This window comes from Dama dama, chromosome 11 (assembly GCF_033118175.1).
Source record: "Dama dama isolate Ldn47 chromosome 11, ASM3311817v1, whole genome shotgun sequence".
NCBI classification, from domain to species: Eukaryota; Metazoa; Chordata; class Mammalia; order Artiodactyla; family Cervidae; genus Dama; species Dama dama.
Window position 1 is genome coordinate 75,368,467 of NC_083691.1, and position 14,017 is coordinate 75,382,483.

General features: G+C 43.5%; 1 protein-coding gene across 2 annotated transcripts in view; it reads right to left on the bottom strand.

Moving 5' to 3' along the window:
- Window positions 1–14,017, bottom strand: part of PRKCE (protein kinase C epsilon) — a 532,535-nt gene that overhangs the window by 91,104 nt on the left and 427,414 nt on the right. The gene's annotated exons all lie outside the window — the stretch shown is intronic.

Here is a 14,017-nt window from a genome sequence, read left to right on the forward strand (position 1 = left end):
GAGTTCAAAGTAATGGAACTGGGACTCCAGCGGGGGCAGGGTGCACAGGTGGGGGAATTCTAGTAGCACGTGTTCCAGAGAGAAGACAAGGAATCAGAGTATGAAGTGTTATTCTAAGACCTTTGTCTTACTTTCACAGGAACCAGCATGTTCTAGTGAGAGGAGTCCAAGATTGACAGAAAGAAGACCGGGATCTCTGTCTAATTTCTGTTACAACCTTGAAGTGTGACCTTGGATAAGTCTCTGTCCCTTTGGAGGCTCCAGTTACCTTTGTCTGTGTGGTAGGTTACAACACGGCTGCTCCAAAGATATCCCAGTCCTAATCCCTTAATGTGTAAATGTTACCTGAGATGGCAAAAAAGAACAGTTGTGATGAAGTTAAGGATCTTGAGTTGGGGAGATTATTTTGGATCACCAGCATGGGCCTTAAATGCAGTCACAAACGTCCTTATAAGAGGGAGGTAGAGGGAGATTTGAGAAGGGAGGAGAAAGCGGTGTGACCAAGGAAGCAGAGATTGGAATGAAGTGGCCACAAGCCAAGGAAGGTGGTGCTGCCAGAAGCTGGAGCCGCCAGAAGCTGGAAGAGGCAGGGAAGGGTCTGTCCTGGAGCCTCTGGAGGGAGCATGGCTCCATCAACACTTGGACTCTGGCTCAGTGACACTGGTCTCAGACGTCTGACCTCCAGAAATGTGAGAGGAGAGACTTCTGTTATTTTAAACCACCAAGTTTGTGGTGCTGCTAAGGCAGTCCTGGAACATAATACAAAACAACATGGACTAATGAGATGGTGAGAGCCCCTCCCGTGGAGGGGGCCACGTCTCACTTTGGAGGATGCTCCCTCTGGGATCTCCACCTTGGTGTGCTAACAAATGGATTTTGCCCTCAAGAATGGCCAAACCATAATCACATCTCATTGGGGGTGGTGCCTTCTTATCTGCACATCATGATGATGTGGGAAGAAGAGGGACTGAAATTCACTTTTTGTACAGTTTCTTGATTACTATTTCCTGAGCCTGTAGAGTATGGGGTGCTGTGCTGGGCAGGAGGCCAAAAGTTGTAAGTCATCACTGTCCTGAATGTTGGGGGTGGGGTTATAAGCCTTAAACATAAGGCTTATGATCCAGGGCCAGAGATGGGAAATGTGTAGAATGATGAAAACTAAATAGGACCAGAGGGCCTTAAAGATATTTGGTGCTAAAAGGATTAGGAGAAAGGGGAATTCTCTGAACTGGGGGTCCATGGAGGATTCTAGAAGGAGATAGGCCCTCCCTGAGAGGAGGAGGAGATAGGGGGAGGCACCAACAAATACCAGGACATGGGAACAGTGTGACAGTGCTTGGGGACCGGTAAACTGACCAGGTCAGCCACGGAGGAAGGTCCATGGAGCAAAGAAGAAGCAGTGAGGTTTGAGAGGCCGGAGCGTCAGAGCACATTCTTAACATATAGACACAGTCTCAGCAAAGCTGCTAGGAGGGTGTCACATATTATCTTTGATTAAAATTAGTAGAATCATTTCAATTAAGACTGAGTAAAAATCACAATTAGCAAAGGCTAATAGAGTTTTGCCAAGAAAACTCACTGGTCATAGCAAACACCCTCTTCCAAAAACACGAGAGAAGACTATACACATGGACATCACCAGATGGTCAATACCGAAATCAGATTATAATAATGATTATATTCTTTGCAGCCAAAGATGGAGAAGCTCTATACAATCAGCAAAAACAAGACTGGGAACTGACTGTGACTCAGATCATGTACTCCTTATTGCTAAATTCAAACTTAAATTGAAGAAAGTAGGGAAAACCACTAGACCATTCAGGTTTGACCTAAATCAAATCCCTTATGATTATACAGTGGAAGTGAAAAATAGATTCAAGGGATTAGATCTGATAGACAGAGTGCCTGAAGAACTATGGACAGAGGTTCATGACATTGTACAGGAGGCAGTGATCAAGACCATCCCCAAGAAAAATAAATGCACAAAGGGAAAATGGTTGTCTGAGGAGGCATTACAAATAGCTGTGGAAAGAAGAGAAGAGAAGGCAAAGGAGGAAAGGGAAGATACATCCATTTGAATGCAGAGTTCCAAAGAATAGCAAGGAGAGATTAAAAAAAAAAAAAAAAAAATAGCCTTCCTCGGTGATCAGTGCAAAGAAATAGAGGAAAACAACAGAATGGGAAAGACTAGAGATCCCTTCAAGAAAATTAGAGATACCAAAGGAACTTTTCATGCAAAGATGGGCACAATAAAGGACAGAAATGGTATGGACTTAACAGAAACAGAAAATATTAAGAAGTGGCAAGAATACACAGCAGAACTATACAAAAAAGATCTTCATGACCCAGATAATCACGATGGTGTGATCACTCACCTAGAGCCAGACATCCTGGAATGCATAGTCAAGTGGGCCTTAGGAAGCATCACTACGAACAAAGCTAGTGGAGGTGATGAAATTCCAGTTGGGCTATTTCAAATCTGAAAAGATGATGCTGTGAAAGTGCTGCCCTCAATATGCCAGCAAATTTGGAAAACTCAGCAGTGGCCACAGGACTGGAAAAGGTCAGTTTTCATTCCAATCCCAAAGAAAGGCAATGCCAAAGAATGCTCAAACTACTGCACAATTGTACTCATCTCACACGCTAGCAAAGTGATGCTCAAAATTCTCCAAGCCAGGCTTCAATAGTATGTGAACCGTGAACTTCCAGATTTTCAAGCTGGTTTTAGAAAAGGCAGAAGAACTAGAGATCAAATTGCCAGCATCCGTTGGCTCATCAAAAAAGCAAGAAAATTCCAGAAAAACATCTACTTCTGCTTTATTGACTACACCAAAGCCTTTGACTGTGTGGATCACAACAGACTGTGGAAACTTCTTCAAGAGATAGGAATAGCAGACCACCTGACCTGCCTCCTGAGAAATCTGTATGCAGGTTAAGAAGCAACCGTTAGAAATGGACATGGAACAGACTGGTTCCAAATAGGAAAAGGAGTACGTCAAGGCTGTATATTGTCACCCTGCTTATTTAACTTAAATGTAGAGTACCTCATGAGAAATGCTGGGCTGGATGAAGCACAAGATGGACTCAAGATTGCCGGGAGAAATATCAGTAACCTCAGATATGCAGATGACACCACTCTTATGGGAGAAAGCCAAGAGGAACTAAAGAGCCTCTTGAGGAAAGTGAAAGAGAAGAGTGAAAAAGTTGGCTTAAAGTTCAACATTCAGAAAACTAAGGTCATGGCATACAGTCCCATCATTTCATGGCAAATAGATGGGGAAGCAGTGGAAACAGCGACAGACTTTCTTTTGGGGGGCTCCAAAATCACTGCAGATGGTGACTGCAGCCATGATATTATTAAAAGACACTTCTCCTTGGAAGAAAAGTTGTGACCAACCTAGACAGCTTATTAAAAAGCAGACATTACTTTGCAACAAAGGTCCATCTAGTCAAAGCTATGGTTTTTGGAGTAGTCATGTATGGATGTGAGAGCTGGACTATAAAGAAAGCTGAGCATCGAAGAATTGATGCTTTTGAACTGTGGTGTTGGAGAAGACTCTTGAGAGTCCCTTGGACTGCAAGGTGATCCAACCAGTCCATCCTAAAGGAAATGAGTCCTAAATATTCACTGGAAGGACAGATGCTGAGTTGAAACTCCAATACTTTGGCCAGTTGATGCGAAGAACTGAGTCATTTGAAAAGACCCTGATGCTGGGAAAGATTGAAGGTGGGAGGATAAGGGGAAGACAGAGGATGACATGGTTGGATGGCATCACCGACTCAATGGACATGAGTTTGAGTAAACTCTGGGAGTGGGTGATGGACAGGGAGGCCTGGCGTGCTGCAGTCCATGGGGTCGCAAAGAGCCAGACATGACTGAGCAAGTGAACTGAACTGAACTGAAAAATAATATTTTATTCATGGAGCAGTCTTGACCACATATCTACTTTATAATTGGCATCTCTTTTAAACTAAGTCATCCTTTAGAATTGTTATAAATTCAGACTCTCTCCCCAGCACGACCTCCAGAATTATTCAAGCTTTACTGGTATTCACAAAGCGCCTAAGATCTAGCTTCCATTTGTATTGACCTTCCCCTTCAAAGCCTGCCTTGTTTTCTCCCCCAGGTCCAACCGGGTACTCAGAAGTGTTCAGAAGCCAACCATTCATTTGATCATCTATCCCCCATTCAAATCCTAATTTCAAATGATCAAGTCAATGCCAACCTAATGAAACCAGAATTTCTGAGGGTAGACTCCGGCAATATTAGTTCTCAAAGCTCCTCATGTGATTACAGTGGGCAGCCAGGGTTAAGAAGTACTCTCCCATCTGGTTGCTGCCAAGGTGAGATATATGGATCATATGTTATTATGGTTTTCCTCTTTTTCAAGGGTCTCCTAAGAACAAGGTTCTCAAACTTGTGCATCAGAATCTCACAGAGGTTTGTTAGAACATGGATTCCTCCTCCGCTCCTTCTGCCCCGCAGAGTTTCTGGTTCAGACAGTCTCGGTTGGAGCCTGAGAATCTGCATCTCTTAGTTCCCAGGTGATGTTAGGCTGCTGGCCCGGAGCTCGCACTTTGAGAACCAATGCCCTAGAGGACTTGGAGCAAGGCTTTCCCATGGCAAATATAGCCTTGTCACGCATCCAACACTGCCCTGATCTAGCTGAACCATCATCAGCAACAGTTGCTGCAATACCAGTTCCTGCTCACCAACTTGGACTTGGGCTTTAGCAACCATGGAACATTTTCTTGCCTTTGCTTGAAAGAATCCAAATTTCTAAATCTCCCCTCCCCACCCTGCCTCCCTGGCTGCTTTTTATTCCCCAACACCAGACACAAGGCATTTAAGGACAGGGGCCATGGAGTGAGAAAGAAGAGCTTCCACCCTGATTTCTTCACTCACTGGCTGTGTGACCTCAGGCAAATGACTTCAGCTCTCTGTGCTCAATGTTCTCTACTGTGAAAATGAGGATGATAACAGGACCTGCCTTACAAAATTCTTATGAGGATTAAATTATATGTTAAAGTGCCTGGCTCATAATTGGGGCTCCATAAAGACTGTCAATGATGATTATTACTATAGTATTAAAGCTAGTGGTATGATAGTTATTATTGCATTATTGAGTCTTCATTTCCCCTATCCTTTCAGCATTATTTTCCCCTGATGACCTCCTCTTCCAACAAATGCTTGCTTTCCTTGGCTTTCAGCTGCTATTCTCCCTGTGGTTCTGGCAGGTTTGTTCTGCCTGCTTTTGTAGGCTTCTCCCTTCCCCAGCCATTAGGTGTTGGAATCCCACAAGGCGAGGTTGGACGCCCTCCCCTCTCCTCCCCTTTCTGTACTCGCTGAGTGATCTCATCCACACCCACGGTGTCTAATGCACCTTGACACTGATGACTCACAAACATCTCCCTCCATCCTAGACCTCTCCTCCAATCTGGGAACCCATTTACCCAGTTGTGTTTCTGACATCTCTCTCTGATGCCTCAAAGGCACTCAAACCCAACATGTTCAAAACTGCTTCATAATCTTCCCCTGGCAAACTGGTCCTCATCCAGGGTGCCTGTCTCAGGGCAGGGCTTCACCATCCAGCCAAGTGTATAAGTCAGAAACCTGAAAAGCCATTCTCAATACCCGCCTCCTCTTTATCCCTCATATCCATCACCAAGTCCTATTGCTTTTACCTTTTGTACCTTTGCACTTATTACCTTTGTACCTGTTACATTTGCCTACTTCCTTCTGTTGCTGCCACCATTGTGGCCACCATTCTGGCCCAAGCAGTTATCATCTCTGGTTGAGATTCTTGCAAGTGCCTTCTCACTGGTGCTCCCTACATTGATTCCAATCCCCACACCAAACACTGACCACACTGTGGGCAGAGTTACCCTGCTGAAATGAAAATCTTATTACAGGGTATCCCCCTTCCTTTCTTCATTCTACTGATCCTTTCAAGGGTTTCATATTACTCTTGGAATAAATAGAAAACTCCCTAATATGCCGCATGGCTAGTGTGATCTGGCCCTATCCAATTCTCAGTCATTTTACTCCCAGCTGTTCCCTTCGCCTCAATGGAAAACTCCCTCCTGCCACAGGGCCTTTGCTCACGCTGCTCCCTCTGCTTGGCATGTGTCCCCCTGACCTTTCACCTAATTAATTCCTCCTCATCCTTCAGATTTCAGTGCAGCCATCTTTTCTTCTAGGAAGCTGTCCCTGACTTTTCTGACCAGGTCACAACCTCCTCTTACATGCGACACTCTCCAGTGGGGGGTTGCTTTGTGTCATTGATTTATGTCTTTCTCTCTCAGTAGTCTGTATACTGCATGAGGGTGGGAACTGTTGGTAACTCTACCCTGTTGGTTTCTAAGGGAATTAGCCTAACCCCAAAGAAAAGTGCCTATAATTCCCTTTAAAACAAGCATAATGTGGATAGAATAACTAAACAGCTCAGGGGGCTATAAGAGAAACAAAATCAAAAGATGCTCTGATATTTGTATCTGCAGTCTCTTACTGCTTAGGGAGTTAAAGGCTTCAAGATGAGTCAGCCTACTGCAGTGAACCTCCTGCCTATAGAAAGTGCCCATGAGTGCCCAATCTGACCATTTCACCCTCAAGGGGTCTGTCTGTTTCAGCAGCCAGTATTTGGGACAGCTTTGAACAGTTCTTTGGTTCCATGGATAGATGATTTCACCTCCACATGAGACGGCCAGTTCCTTGAGGAACATAACCTTAGACTTCCCAGCAATGCCACGGCCACTACTAGCTCAGAGGTGCTCAATAAAAATCTGCTCATCCAACATTCACTCCATGTTAGCACCTTAAGGGAGGGGTTCTCATTAGCTTCTCACTGTATCCCCAGCAACTAGAATGGAGCCTGAAACACAGTGGGTTCCTAGAGTGTCTTTGGTGAACGCATGAAGTCCTGAATGCCTACCATGGAGAAGACTCTGGTTACTAGAAATTCAATTGTTAAGAAGAGTTGATTTCCCCATATTATTTCTATTGTTAACCTCATTTCGAGTTATTCTAACTTTAGCCCATTTGAACTTCAGTTTTAATTACTTTTCTACTCAATACAGCTCAATGTGCATGGCCCCAAAGCATGGTCAACTCTTTTGACACAGGAGGGACTGCTTTTAGAGCAAGAGAAGTTTTTCACTCCTCCTCCCTCCATTCAGTGAGTCTGGATTATTTCTGGTCTCCACACCTAACCCATTTGAGAAGCATGTTTTGATGCAGAGTGAGAACCTGAAGTCATTCTGGGAACTGCTTAATTACATAAACTGAAATCAAAAGAAAGCTGGCAAACCCAGCAGCTACTCATTCATTAATCCCCTCTTGGCATGGGTAGAAAACACAACAAGACAAAAAATCCAACTTCCTGGTAAAGTAAGCAAATACGTTTTCTGAGGTAATCAAAGATTTTAAAAGCCTTATTCTATCTCCTCCTCCCTTAGTCACACCTGAATGCCTAAAAAGTTATGGTCTTGTGATAGTACGTAAACTAATAAAATTAGGAAAGAGATTATATGTCATGGCCATTTAGGGTAAGAATAGGTAATAACGACCTGCAAGCTAGAAGGGCCACACCATGTGTTTGAAATTCCCTTTGGGCTCCATTTTCCCAGAGTGCTAACCTTTCCTAACTTAGAAGGGAAAATCTGGCCCGCCCTGTTCATCTTTCAAGGTGTGATGGATAGCCAGAGGCTTCCTCTCAGCAGCACTGCATGTCCTGCCAACTGGATTTGTTTGGACACACATTCACCATAGTTTGTTAGCTGTTTACATGTGCAAAGATTCTGTCGCATTTAAATCAATTTCACATGACTGCCCAACAAAAGACTGGACTTGGAACAGTCTGCCTTTGATGCACCAGTGACAGGATGAATGATTTCTTCAATGTACCACATCTAAGGGAATCAGGGAGCCTGACCTCACACTTGTAGCATCTCCTTTTCCTCTCCATGTCTCCATCTTATAACTTATCAACTCAACAGGTCTGTCCTGGGTGCCCAGACCTAGGGTAGGTGACTGGGGGATATGGAAGATGATATAAGCCATGGGCTTGGTTTCTAGGCACCAGGAATTGAACACAGTAAATCATACAAAGCAACATAAAATGCTCTGTCATTATACGCTAAACTGTCTCGTATCAAATCACACGTGAAACCTACATATCTGCGCCCTTAGCTTCTTAGGCCCTTAGAGAAGAAATGTCTATCATCCAGGCCTTAGCACTTACAGAAGATCATTATAAGAAAAGGCCATAAGAAAACTCTTTCTGTATTTTATTTTCCATAATACAACTGGTATTGATGGAAATGGCCATTGCCTTGGGATTTGGTTGAGACGAATCTGAATTATGCGAAAGACAGCAGAAGGTGGGAGGAGTAGAGGGCCTGGCAAGTTAGAAGCACACACATGAAGGGCTGCCGCCGCTGCTGCTGCTAAGTCGCTTCAGTCGTGTCCGACTCTGTGCGACCCCACAGATGGCAGCCCACCAGGCTCCGCTGTCCCTGGGATTCTCCAGGCAAGAACACTGGAGTGGGTTGCCATTGCCTTCTCCGCACATGAAGGGCAGAGGCAAGCAAAAGTGACCACTGCCTGTGGGGACGAGGAGGGTAGGAATGCGGCAGTGAAAAAACTTGGATATGGGTATGAAGGAGAGAGACTGGGTGGTGACGCAGGAAGAGAGATGGTTCTGAAAAAAAAGGTGAGAAATAAAGAACCTAGAAACCTTCTGAGTTATAAAATGGCATAATTAAAGCTGATTTAAAAACTGTTCTAAAAGTAGAGTTCATGATGGATTGATGGGAGATTGCTTGAAGTTATTATACCTTCTCCTCTCTATTTCCACTGTGTAAACTGTTTTATTATCTTTGAGAACGAACAGCAAGCAACCGTTCTTCTTCTCTATTATACTTCTTGGGTCAAAAGAAAGGAAAGATCCAACCACTTTGGGAAACTTAACTATCAAACTAAACTATTAATCAATTTTATTTCCTCATCAAGAAAGCGCAGCCATCATCACAATAAACTAAAAAGACACTCATGAGTGGGATTCTCCAGCTCTCAGGCAGACATACCATATGTAGACTACAGGCAGAGCCTTGTTTAATTGGTGTCATAGACTTTCCACTGAGTTAGGTGAAAGAGAGGTATGGAGAAGAAAAAGAGAGGATCTTTCCTTTCACTGAAGACTTACCTGCCAACCAACAGAGCATGAAAGTCTTATCTGAATAATAATTATGATTGATTATGTAAATTCTTATGCAACAATAATTATTATCACCTGAAACATGTTTAAAAAATTAACTTTCACACATTCTCAGTCCTTCTCAGCTTTCTCCCCTTTCACCTTCCATTGTGCAAGGCCTTACTCTAGAATAACAACCCTGTTGTAGTTTTTCCCCAAATTTAGATTTATCCCAACCAAATTCCTACAGCCACAGTCAATTCCATCAATGTCAAGAGTGGTACAGAAAATACAGAATGAGTTTTCACATTGCTATTTCTTATAACAATCTTCTACAGGCCACAGAGGGGTAGAGCCCACCCTTCTTTGGATAAAAATGGAGAAGTATTTTCTTGGGGGAAGGTATTAACCTAATCAGAATTAGCCAAAGAGCAAAAATGCCACACAAAAACCTGCTAGCTGAGAAGGTATAAATTTCATTCATGTCCATCTGATACTTGTTTCCAACTGCTTTAAACTCTACTTATTTGAAGTACATAGGACACCCAAAGTTTAAAGTGACCTAAAAGTTATACTAAACGGACTCATTCGATTAAGCTCAAAATAAACATTTCCTGCCTCTGATTAGAGGGATTATTACACTTAGGCCAGGGAACAACTTCAAGTTACTGCCATCCTGCCCCAGGCACTCTCATCTGTGTGTGAAAGCCAGGAAAAGGGGAGGGCTTTGGGATCAGTCAGAGAATACTTGCCTTTCATACGGTCGTCAACATCTTAGGAAAAATGAAGTTTCTATCACGTGATGTGACAGGACATACAGGACAGCCCCCAAATAGGCTACATCTCAACGATGATGACACTAGAGTGACCCTGTGCTATGAATAAGAGCAACATCTGAAGGTAAGTAGGAATAATGACTTGTTAATTTTTCTCTTTGAAAATGACAGAGTCAGAGGGGTTTAGATGGGGAACATGGCAATGAAATGTACAATGGTGTGGTTTTCCTGAGGCTCTTCCTTTTATTCCATTGTATCACCAGAGTGTCAGCATCACCTCATAGCACCAGGCTTTCTCCTGGTTCTTCACCCATGAACTGTTTTCTCCATGAAGTGCTGCTCCTGGGGTGTGGCTTCTGGCTATCATCCTCTGTCACTGGTTGTTGACCTGGACTCCAGGAAAGCAGCAAAGCATCAGGAAACTCTCCCCTGACTCATTTGCCCAACTTAGCAGTCTGGTCATCTTGCAGAGATTTCATGAGTCCCTGCTACCCACCTAGAATCTGGTCTACCCATTCTGGGCAGGCCAGATCTCTCTTTAATGATACCAAGAGTCAGTTTAAAAAGAAAGAAAACACTGGTTGCTCACTGGAGTCCATTTTCACCACTGTCACCAGCAGTCAGCAGCTCAAGTTAAGAACTGAAAGAACACTCTTTGTGTTTTTAAGCACAGGAATGAAAGTATTCTTGTTCTAAGCCCATCTTCCCATCCAGCCAAGGCCCACATGTAGTCTTGTCCTTTATCAATGCTCTTTTCATGAGCTCAGGCTTCTCTTCCCCATCTGGTGTGTGATTGCATCAAACTCCGACTACCCCAGAATATACCTTCCTGCGTCTCCAGCAGAATGTAAGGCCCAACAGCTGGGGCTCAAGATGCCCTTTTCTGGTGTCTCCACATCCTCTCTAGGCTCGTTGTATGTCTAGCTGGAAGAGAAGAACTAAATGAGTGTCTCTGGTCTCCAGCTCAGATGCTAGAGATGGAGCCCAGGCAGAACTGACTCAGTGGTAAAGAATCCGCCTGCTAACGCAGGAGACACAGGTTTGATCCCTAGGTCAGGAAGATCACCTGGAGAAGGTAAAGGCTACCCACTCCAGTATTCTGGCCTGGAGAATTCCATGGACTGTACAGTCCATGAGGTCACAAAGAGTCAGACACGACTGAGCAACTTTCACTGTGAGGAAGCACTTTAGAGAACCCCCATCTTCTGCCTGGGTCCTGCTGCCTTGTTCTGCAGTAAGTTCCTTCCAACCTGAGGATGTCAGCCTTGGGTGGATCATCACTTTGCAGGGTTGTTAACAGAAACCCTCTTTGTTCATTGAGGGGACAGGTCAAGTGAGCTGGCCGAGCCACAGTATCCTGTGAGAGCATTTTAAAGCATACAGATTTCCAGGACCCTTGATCAGAGTTTCTAATTCTGGCTGGGCCCTGGGAATATCCACTTCATTTTAAATTCCCCAGGTAACTCCTAATGCTCAGAGAGGTTCGGGAACCACTGGATCGGACAACTGCCCTGGCTTGTGACATCAAGATTAGGTGATTTCACTGCATTTGGTTCTGCACCTTTTTGTGAGAATTTTATGTACTGGTAAGTCCAACCAGAGTATAAATTCTTGGACCAGTGGCTTCTAGTCTTCCTCCAGCCCAGGACTCTGACAGACAAGGTACTCTTAGGAAAACCATGGCTTTCTACAACAGGAGGAATCTTCTGGAATGACTGGGGTCATGTCTCCTGCATCTGGCTGTGTTCTTACAATGCTTCACACCATGCTGGGTTCATCCACCCACTCCACTAATGCCATAATAAAGCACTTACTATATAGCTGATACCATGCTATACCATGGTTTTGTAACTATGGGGCCATATGAAATCAAATCAAGGGCCTGAAATTCCCACCCACAGTTAAAGAGCTGTGGTTTCACCACATAATTGTATTTCTTGTCTTTTCCTTTTTATCAGTCCCACTTGGCTTGACTTTCAGTCCTATAGACACCTTGTTGGATTCATATGCATGGCTGCCCTGAACCAAATAAACCATGTCACAATGGCAAGCAAGCTCTGCTGACATCTCCACTGTGCTAAATCTCCTTTCATGTTCTGACTCCTTTAATAAAGCCAAAATTAAAATGTGCTAAGCTGGGGAAAATTGGCAACTTGGAAATAATACACTAACATATACATACAACTCAGTCCTGTGGATTCTGAACACTTGGTCACATTGTTTTAAATATTAAGTGGCAAGGCTGGTGGCTGTAGGCAGGCTGGAGAGGATTTCCATACCACTTCACTAATACTTTCATTAGATGACAGAGCATAAATAAAGGTTTTTGATTGTTAAATTCTTTGATCTCCGTACTTCCATCTAGGTTTACTCTGAACCCCAGGCAGTGTGGTGAAATAAACTTGTAAGTATTTGGTGTAATAGCACAGGGGCCTCTCCAAGGAACTGTTTAACCTCAGCTATGCTATTGTGAGAAGGTGTGGGATTCCGGCAAGTGTTGTTTTTTTAAAAAATCTATGAGCAGACTGCAATCAACATGATGCAGTCTGCGTTCAACAGGCGTAGGTGCTTGTAGAAGCAGAACAAAAACAGCCTGTGTTTAATCTGTTCACAGACCTTTTGTTCTTAATGACCTGAAAAGGTGGTGAAATAGACAAAGCAAGTGAGAGTTTCAGGACTGAGTCATAGCTCTTATACGAACCAAGGGCTGACAATTCAGAGAGGAGGCTGGTTTCTCTAACTGTAGAAATTCATGATCTAAATGATTTGTTAAATGACACAAATGAGAAAAAATGACATAGAGAACCTCAACTGAAAGGTTTATAACTTGGCTGTAGTGGGTCCCCGTTTGCAGAACTCTGTCCGTGGGTGTTTCTGAATGTTCTGATAGCCTTCTCCACCCACATTCTCACCTGTGTGGTGCAGAGGTCCAAACTCAGCCTCTGGACCCAGACTGCTTGTGTTCAAATCCTAGCTCCTCTACTCACTGGCTGTATGAACTTGGACAATCAGGAGTGTTGGTTTCCCCATCTGTAAAATCAAGATTCAATAGCAGCTACTTCTTGGAAAATTATAATAGATTATCCTTAGCGTGGGTTCTTGGTCCCCAAAAAACTGCTCAGGAAAACATTAGTTCCCATTTTTCATTCATAAGACTCCATTTGGTGGCTGTATATGGCTTGGTGATGAATGTTATTTCAAATCAGTCCATTCATCTGTAGGTATAGAAGGCTTTCAAAGAGGCTACAATCTAGTTGGAAGAATGAGAAACTCTAATGAAATAAGGGTTAGAACCACAGGAGGGTATTTTATTATTTGTGGATTTGTGATGAAGAAAACAGTGAAGGAAGTCTTCATGGAAGAACTGGGACTTAAAAGGGGAAGGGAATCAGATGAAGCAGAGTTTGGGTTTTCCAGGTGCAGGAGAACCATGAAAGCACAGAGATGGGATGCGTTTGATAGACTTAAGGAACGCTGAGGAAGTCTAGCTGTTTGAAGCATCAAAGCTATCTTGGCCTTTTTGTTTTTCTTAGAAAACTACAATCTAAGGTTAATGTGAAGACACAATGAACAAGTGGGAAGTGACAAGGGCTATAATGAGTACCTACTATATATGAAGCTACTTTTCCACTGATGCAGCAGTCTTGAAAGCTGGTATTAATATATTTATTTTCCACAAAGATACAGAGGCTCAGAGGAGTAATTTGACTTGCCTGAGGCCACAGACCTGGTAAGTAGTACAGCTAGAATTTGAACCCAGATCTGTCTGTCCCAAAGCTTGGGCTCTTTCTGTCATACCAGGAGTAACCCTCAGCATCATTCATTAAAGCTAACAGTAGAGCTCCCATTTTATATATGAAAAATATAGGGCTAGGGTTAGAGACTCTGAGTTAAGGTCTGCACCTTAAGCCTCTGCTCATTGTGTGTTTACAGAGGTGGTCTTGAATCTCTAGGACACAAACTGTTGATTTTAAAGGAGCATGACAGGGATCTGTTCCTCTCTCTGGGACCCTAGACATCTTGAGTCAACATGAAATCTAAGTGAAT